The sequence below is a fragment of the Hippocampus bargibanti genome, linkage group LG01, assembly GCF_051943395.1.
Source record: "Hippocampus bargibanti isolate YZ-2025 linkage group LG01, ASM5194339v1, whole genome shotgun sequence".
Classification (NCBI taxonomy): domain Eukaryota; kingdom Metazoa; phylum Chordata; class Actinopteri; order Syngnathiformes; family Syngnathidae; genus Hippocampus; species Hippocampus bargibanti.
The window spans coordinates 20200664-20208862 of record NC_142734.1 but is presented as its reverse complement, the minus strand read 5'-3'; the positions used below and the strand labels follow the sequence as shown (position 1 = coordinate 20208862).

Below are 8199 nucleotides of genomic sequence, written 5' to 3'. Positions count from 1 at the left end.
CAGAAAATGAGATACAGATAGACTAAGAGTCTCCACATATGTCGCTCCCACGTGAGCCGCCCTGTTCACATCCAGTAAAGAAAGACAGCAATGATATTTGTGAATGCTGCACTGTTCTTATGTGTGGAACAAATTCGAACTCAAAATGACCTTTGTTGGTCACCTTCAGACGTGCCTGAGCTTCATCCTGCTCCTCATCGTCATCATCGCCCTGCTGATGCCCTTCATCATCATCACCATGCACATGCATGGCAACAATATCAAGCGTACCACGAAGCGCGCCCACTCACCTCCCTCAAATTCAAACAGATGGGTTCAAGGTGCGCCACGAACCTATGCCCCCCACCCCCACATCATAGCCCCTGATCCCCCACCTCCCTCACCGCAACGTTACAGGGCCCACGCTTCATAGCTGCTGTGGCCGGAGATGATTACCGGATCAAACCAACACTCCGCTGCAGGTGCGATTCGCCGGGGGGGGGGGGCGAAGGAAGGACTGCGGGACGTACGTTGTTGACTGCTGATTCTCGCGGTGCAGTTGAAAGGCCCGCGAGGCTACATTGGTCGTGCTCGGAGACAATGCTGGACCGAAGCCCTTCGCCCACCATCCTTGGTGGAGGGTGGGGGGAAGGCATGGATCGGAGTGGAGCTCCGCAACCGCGTAACCACTCTCATAATGTCACAGCGCCGTTTACCGGGGTACTGCGCTATGCCCGACGGTATGGCTATCGTAGCTCCGCAAGGCCCGCGATGACACACCAGTCACAACCGCCGTTTAAAAATATTTTGGAGGACACAAATAATAAAAAAACACGCTTGCTGTTCTACAATCAGACACGTGTGGGGTTAATAGGAATCACGCATCCAAGCACGCACGCACGCGATCACGCACGGACTCGCCACTCACCGTGCAGGCCGAGCTCAAGGACATCAGTATCAGCATCAGTGGGCGGGCTGGCGGGCGGAGAGCCACAATCCCTAGTTAATCTTGCGTGAGCGTGGAGCGGAGAATGTCCCGGCCCGGATGAGAGAGGATGCACGGGAGGGAGGAGGAGGGGGTTGTCGTGGCGGCGGCGGCTGTGCTGGTGGAAGAGGAGGAGGGGGGGGAGGACCGTGAGTGGGCTGCTGCAGCCTTACAGTCCGATGGACGAGAGGGGATGAAAGACAAACACGGGCGCTGATGAATATTCCACTCCGCGCTGTCACCTGACCGAGGGTCGGCCGAGTTCTGCGGCTGACGGAGGGAGAGAGCCAGCCAGCGAGAAAGAAGCGAGAGAGAGAGAGAGAGAGAGAGAGAGAGAGAGAGAGAGAGAGAGAGAGAGAGAGAGAGAGAGAGAGAGAGAGAGAGAGAGAGAGAGAGAGAGAGAGAGAGAGAGAGAGAGAGAGAGAGAGAGAGAGAGAGAGAGAGAGAGAGAGAGAGAGAGAGAGAGAGAGAGAGAGAGAGAGAGCGAGAGAGAGCGACAGATAGAGAGTGATTCGCCGGGTTTGCCTCTCCTGCATAGCGGGTGGGGAGGGGTGCGGTATTTGTCGGTGCTTACCGCTCGTGATGCTGCTGCTGCTGCTGCTGATTGTGGCGGTGATGGCAATTAAAATGATGGACCCCAATGCAGTGGAGACTATGGGAAAAGAAAAGAAGTAAAGGAAGGACGCGCTGACAGGAGATGCTCCTGCGACATCTCTGGAGGAGGAGCCTGCGCTCGCACAGGAGCCTGCTCGCAGCATCCACAGCCACAGACAGGAGGACGAGGATCAATCGGAGGAGAGGGCGGTACCAACGTCACAACCTTCTTTTTTTATTCAAATGGAATTCAAACATACAAAGTAATAGAAACAAACAACACTGCAAACAAAACACAACAAAAGTAAACAAAACCATTGGTTTTGAATAGCTCGTGGAGCTTCTAGAAGTAAATCAGAGGTGTGTCTCAGCAATTCTTTCTGCATAGTTAATATTTTGTAAATAGTTGGCAACATACATTCGGTGACATAATCTCATAATCGCGTAAGAGACAGTAACATACATTAGGTGACATAATCGCGTAAGAGACAGTACCTGATCGACGTCACAACCTTCTTCCTCATACATTCCTCTGTGTAGTGACGACAACAGGCACATCGCAGCACAGTGACAGATATTGCCGATTCTAGAGCCAATTCGTTGAACAGAGGGGAAAAATCACAACCTACAACAAAACATCATGTCTTCAAACTCCCTTCAGTGACTGTAGGAAGAAGAGTGAGCTTATATATCAAACAAAAGCTTTACTTTCTTAAAAATCCAATCCTAGGTCAGAACCTGGAAGAGGAACTACAGTAAAGAGCTGCAAGGACTGGAAGGTGGAGAAACAACATATATCAAGGACAAGTGGTCTGAGGAGGGAGGCATTACAATTAAACAGGAAGCATGAGAGAACAAAAGCACTGCAATGGAAATGTACATTAGCTCCTTCTTGGATATAATTAGGGTGGAAGAATGTAGTTAGATTTTTTGGAGTTCTGGCCCAAGGGTATTCACAAGCTCTTCCTCCTACCTTTGAAGCTCTGAATCTGGGACTGGAACCTGACTTCATCATTAACTCTGCCCAGAAATATTGCTAAATTGAAGACTGTCTGTGTCCTTTGTGTTGTGTAAAATTATTTGTTATTTTGTTATTCTTTTTTACTTCAAGATGGTGCCGCTAAAGTGGCTGCCCTTACAGGAGCTCCTGTATTTAGTTTTTGCTGCTGTGAAATGTAAATTCCTCCACTGTGAGACAAATAAAGTCTCATCTCAGGGAATACGATACATATACAACTTTGTGCTGTTAGCAAGGAAGAAAGAATCATGAGGAGATGACTAACAACAGAACCCCCAACAGTCAAAGACTGGATTAAGGTGGTCCATGAAATGTATGACATGGAAAAGCTTACATTCATGGTCCGAGTCAAGCAGGAGAAATTTGAGCGACAATGGGATACCTGGAAAAAATGTACGGCAACCTAAGTGCCTGTAAAAAATAGTTAAAGGACAACCGACGCCCCCGGACAAGTTGTGTTCATAATTTGTAAAATAACTTCAAATGACTTCTACTAAGCGTATTTTACAAACATTCCGCGGAATATAGCTATATTTTACGTTTTAAGACTTGCGCTGAATATTCAGGAAGTCTTGTTTTCGAGTTGATGAATATGCCTGACCTGACGTCACATCTGGAACGCCCCTGACCGAGAAAGCGAGTTGAGTCTCTTGGCGGCCCGAATGGCGGCCAGGTTCTTGTGGTCCGTGTATACAGTGAAGGGGTGTTTGGCCCCCTCAAGCCAGTGTCTCCATTCCTGCAGCGCCAGGATGACCGCCAGCAGTTCCTGGTTCCCCACGTCGTAGTTGGCTTCTGCGGGGCTGAGCCGGCGGGAAAAGAAGGCGCATGGGTGGAGCTTCTGGCCGACCGGAGAGCGATGGGATAGGACTGCCCCCACTCCGGACTCCGATGCGTCGACTTCGACTGCGAACGCAAGGTCCGGGTCGGGGTGACGTAAGACCGGAGGGTTGGAGAAGGCGTGACGGAGGCGGTTAAACGCCCCCTCTGCGTCGGGTGTCCACCTGAAGGGGACCTTGGTGGATGACCGCAGATAAAGTGGCGGTAGAAGTTGGCAAACCCCAAAAATCGCTGGGGTTGTTTGCGTGTCTCCGGGGTTGGCCACTCTACCACCGCTTTGGTTTTGGCGGGATCGGCCCGGAGTTGCCCTTGCTCCACGACGAACCCCAGAAAAGAGAGAGAGCGGACGTGGAACTCGCACTTTTCTGCCTTCACGTAGAGCCGGTTTTGCAGGAGCCGCACCAGGACCTGTCGGACATGCTGCCGGTGTTCTTCTGTGGATTTAGAGAAAATGAGGATGTCGTCCAAATACACAAAACATTGTGAAAGTCCCTGAGCACATCGTTGATGAGGTTTTGGGAAGAGTCGATGTATGCGCTCAGGGCTTCTTGTTCCAGGTGTGAGATGTGATAGAGTCTGGAATCCAGTAGTGGACCCCCCCGGCTGCTGTTCGATGGCGCAGTCATACGGTCGGTGGGGTGGCAGGGATTGCGCGTTGTCCTTACTGAACGCCTCCCGCAGATCATGGTAACAACGCGGCACGCCCTCGAGACAGATCTCTTTGGGCGCGCCGCCGCGGGAGGGGTCTCGCCCTGCCGTAGTTGACCGTAGGCATTTGGCATAGCAGTAGGGGCTCCAACCCTGTATGGTGGGACCCTCCCATGAGATGGAAGGGTCATGGGTGCTGAGCCAAGGGAGGCCCAGCACGAGTGGCACGTTGCGGAAGGGCATAAGAAGGAATTGGCGGTGTTCAAAATGGTTACCCGATAACCTGAGTTTAAGCGGTGCGGTGATACGGGTAGTAACCTTGGCTAGCAGTCGACCGTTGAGGTCAAGAATCTCCTTGGGAGTCTTGAGATTTTCTACGTCGCAGCCCAATGTTTCTGCCAGTTGAGGATCGATGAAGCACCCGTCTGCCCCTGAGTCTACGAGCCCCCGTATCGTCTGGGAGTTGGACGGGCCAATTAATTCGCTGTCCAACTCCAACCGCGTAACGGTCACCGTTTAGACGGGGACTTACAGGAGCTGGAGGTCTTCGGCTGGGGCCCTTGAGTGCGACAAACCCCGGGGTTGGCTCGATCGCGGCCACTTCCCACACTGTAAAACCCAACAAGTTGAAAGTACTCAAAATTTATATGGCAACTGATTACGTCAAAATTTTTGAGTAGAGTTAACTCAAAATGTTTGAGTAGTGTAAATAAATTTTATGAGTTTGTCTGAACTTAAAAGTTATGAGTTTGATTGAGCTTAAATGTTATGAGTTTGCCTGAACTTAAAAGATGTACTTTCAGTTTACTGTAATGTTTTCTTAATTTTTAATTTAAAATTAGGTTTCATATTTAAGCTTAACCAACTCAAATTTATAATGTTCCATGAAAACATATATTCATTTATACTGTACTTACATTTGCCTTCTATGTCTAAAAACAAAAACACACCTCACGTCTGTTTTAGTTCACATTTTTTTATTAAGGTTTAAAACAACCTTTGATAAAACAAATGATAACAGTACCAAAATGCACAGCATGTCCACGTACCAAAACAACAAATAAACCCCTGAGCAGAAGATGTGAAATAAACACAACAAAACAGAAAAAAAACAACAAATTATACTCTGCTGTTCTGTTAAAAAAATAAATTCTTTGAAAAGCATATACGTGAATAAATACAACCGAATACATTTCAATGTACTCGTTATAAGGTGCAAATCAAGGTAAAACTTACTAAAAACAAACACAGTATTCCTGAAACGAAAAAAGACATTCTGGTGGAATCCAAGTTTACATATCAAAATATTAATATAAAATCAGTCACAAACAGGTATACAAAGCAGAGTAAAACTAAAGTTACTTATCGAGTGTTGCTTTGTTCCGTAATATTGGAGGCACTGGTGCCTTCAATATTGCGGAACAAAGCATTTTTCAAACTTAGCAAGCATGGTTTGAGTGGTCTGTTATCATGAAGACACAGCAGTATTTTCTGAATGAAGGTGAATGTGAGGATTAATTTTCTTGGATAATCTAAATGCAATGCATACATTAAACCAAACAAGAGGAGGTGTGCATCAGCCAACCTGGGGAGACATCTCACAATAATGCCATCTTCTATCACAACAGAAATGCTGTCGGGGTTAAACAAGATGGCACCAGTGAGGTTGTCAGTTGTTACGGAGAGAAGTGCGACAGGAGTGTTTTCAATGTCTGGATCCTCTTCCCACTGCAAAATACACACAAACGTTCACATACAGAATAAAGTAAAAGGTTATAGCATATATTGTGGCCATAGATAGACATTTGTGTTAAGTCAGGTAATACATGTCATACAACATGTATGAGTGTTTGTTGTATGACATGTGTCATACAACACATGTCTTGAAGAACTCTGAGTCATCTTCGCCCGAGTATCCAGGGATGTAGAACACAGTTTGCATCTCCAGTCCATGTTAGGCCTGCAATTACATTAAATATTTTTCAAGAATGAGTACGTGTTTGGATAAGCAAAGTAAAGTTGGTGTGATTCTAGTGGGTCCAAATTAAAGACAGTTACGGATTATTATAGCTCAAATCCAAGCATATCCTTCGTAATAGTTTGGAACCTCCGCACTATCCCTATTGCAATTTAACAACTGCATCACTGTAATGATTAATGAACATCAGTTGTTGGTAAGAGCAGAGGAGAATGTGAGACTTGAGATTGTTTTAAAGAAAGAACAATCAATGAAGTCTCAACTAATGGTGTAAAATACTCCAATATATGTTAAAAAGGTAAAATTCTGTTCAATATAAAAAATACCTACATGTAGTATGATATTCATCAGGTAATTAAGAATATAGCACAGGGGGCTGAAAGGTTGAAGAGAAAAAAACATGACAATGAATGTAATCCTTTAATTTAATAAAACACATTTATCCATGTTAACTTTTTAAGTTTAATAAATCTAATGTACCAGATTAAATGATGCAATCAAACCAGTCAGGCGTTTGCAGTTTGATGACTTGGCCTCCAGCAGCTCCCTCGGTATCCTTAAAATGCCAAAAATACATTTTAAAAAAAGTTCATGTTTAATTTACACATGCATAACCATTTAAACTGCATCAATTGTACATATTCCAATCCACTGTACATTTTTTGGCTATCATTATATTTACTTAGTGCATTCTTAAAACTGCAGCACTACCGCTGCACGTGTATAGATATCTTAAGCCTATAGCTTGTGCTGGACACTGACACGCGGTCCTGTCGTTTGCAAACAAAGTTAACTCAAAGCATTAACCTGCTGGGCGTTGCAACCACGGCGTGGAGGATTTCGTGTGACCCTTTTATATAAACCTTAATTTTACACCCATTTGACGATTACTCTCGGACCTTCGCGGACACAAACATAACCTGCAACAGATATTACTCGGCCACCGCCCAACTAAACCTGCGCGGTACTATTCTCTAAATAACACTTCTGTGTCTTTCAACAGACAAGAGACGTTTAAGAAAAATTCATACATATATCGCCACAGCGCTTAACATAGGAGAAGTCCCGGGCTCAAGACAACGCAGCTGAAAGAGTGGATGAGAAGGCCTCAGTCGCAAGCACGAACACGGACTAGCATCTTTGCTAACTTGTGAAAGGCGGCAAGTTCCACAAACTGACTTTCCAATTTTGCCGTCGACACAACAAAATATCCTTTTTCTGTGCACCGACTACAGCATTGATACACTGGGTCCTCGTAATATTAAATAATGTTGTTTGTCTTCTCACCTGAATTCGTGGGTCTCTGCACGCTTCAGCCGTCGAGAAGTAAAAATGGCCCCGGTGAGACCGCGCCCGGTGAGACCACGCCTGCGGTAACGTCATCACGCAGCGTTCTGTCGTTTACTCAAAATATATAAGTATACGACAGCCATGAACTCAAAAGTATTGATTTACTGCAAATTAAAAACGCATGACTATTCAGAAAACTCAAAACGTTTAAGTTTTTGAAACAAAAAAATCGGCTTTTGAGTTGACTGACCTCAATGACTTTGAGTCAGTAGTACTGTTCGGGTTTACAGTGCATCTGCATGGGTTCGGGGGACCCCTCTGTGACAGGTTGTAAATTATCGTATTTCCTATTTTGGTTACATTTGCGTAGTTCTATTGGTTTACAAATGATATATATCGAAAATGTTTATTTAAACATGGAACGCCTGCTTCGGTTCGTGTTTCGTGTCGGACCGATTTAGATCGTTGGACCGGAAATTGTTGTGCGCGTACGTTTGCATTAGATCGGGGCATTCGAAGTAAACCACTGTTGAGTCAAGACGTATCACATTGCTTGTCTTGTGTTTTTTTTCTGGATCCCACAACACCGTATCTCCCTTACTATAGTGGAGAGCGCAACATTTTGGAGGCACCGCTGGGATATTTGCGTTCGAGTGTTGTCTACTCGCCGTGGGTAGAAGCTCGCGCCGAATATCCCCAATCAACCCAGTCGGAGTGGCGTCGCCGTTTACTGGTTTGTTTCTACATGTGCTCTAGTTGCATCTCTGTGCGTACAGCCACCACTAGAGGGCACTGGAAGACTTAGAAGTGAATCCGGCCAGCTGAACTGCGTCTACCCTCTCGAAAATGGCGTTGGAGGAATTACAGTTG

General features: G+C 45.9%; 1 protein-coding gene and 1 long non-coding RNA gene across 11 annotated transcripts in view; both read right to left on the bottom strand.

Moving 5' to 3' along the window:
- Positions 1-2246, bottom strand: part of atp2b3b (ATPase plasma membrane Ca2+ transporting 3b) — a 78768-nt gene extending 76522 nt beyond the window's left edge. For 2 of the 10 annotated variants that reach the window (XM_089002939.1, XM_089003015.1), the window contains exons 1-2: positions 1539-2236; positions 908-1234 (exon numbers count right to left, since the gene is read on the bottom strand). The gene's annotated coding sequence lies outside the window, so the exon portion shown is untranslated. Of the gene's footprint in view, positions 1-907; positions 1235-1538 lie in introns of all 10 variants that reach the window. The other 8 variants (XM_089002981.1, XM_089002989.1, XM_089002998.1 and 5 more) reach the window with 8 other exon arrangements.
- Positions 2247-5013: 2767 nt separating this feature from the next.
- On the bottom strand, positions 5014-7408 carry LOC148903446 (uncharacterized). The gene is made up of 4 exons (XR_016115808.1): positions 7327-7408; positions 6520-6595; positions 6370-6415; positions 5014-6021 (listed from the first exon to the last, which is right to left on the bottom strand). It is a non-coding gene; the product is annotated as an uncharacterized LOC148903446 (long non-coding RNA).
- Between the last annotated feature and the right edge of the window lie 791 nt (positions 7409-8199).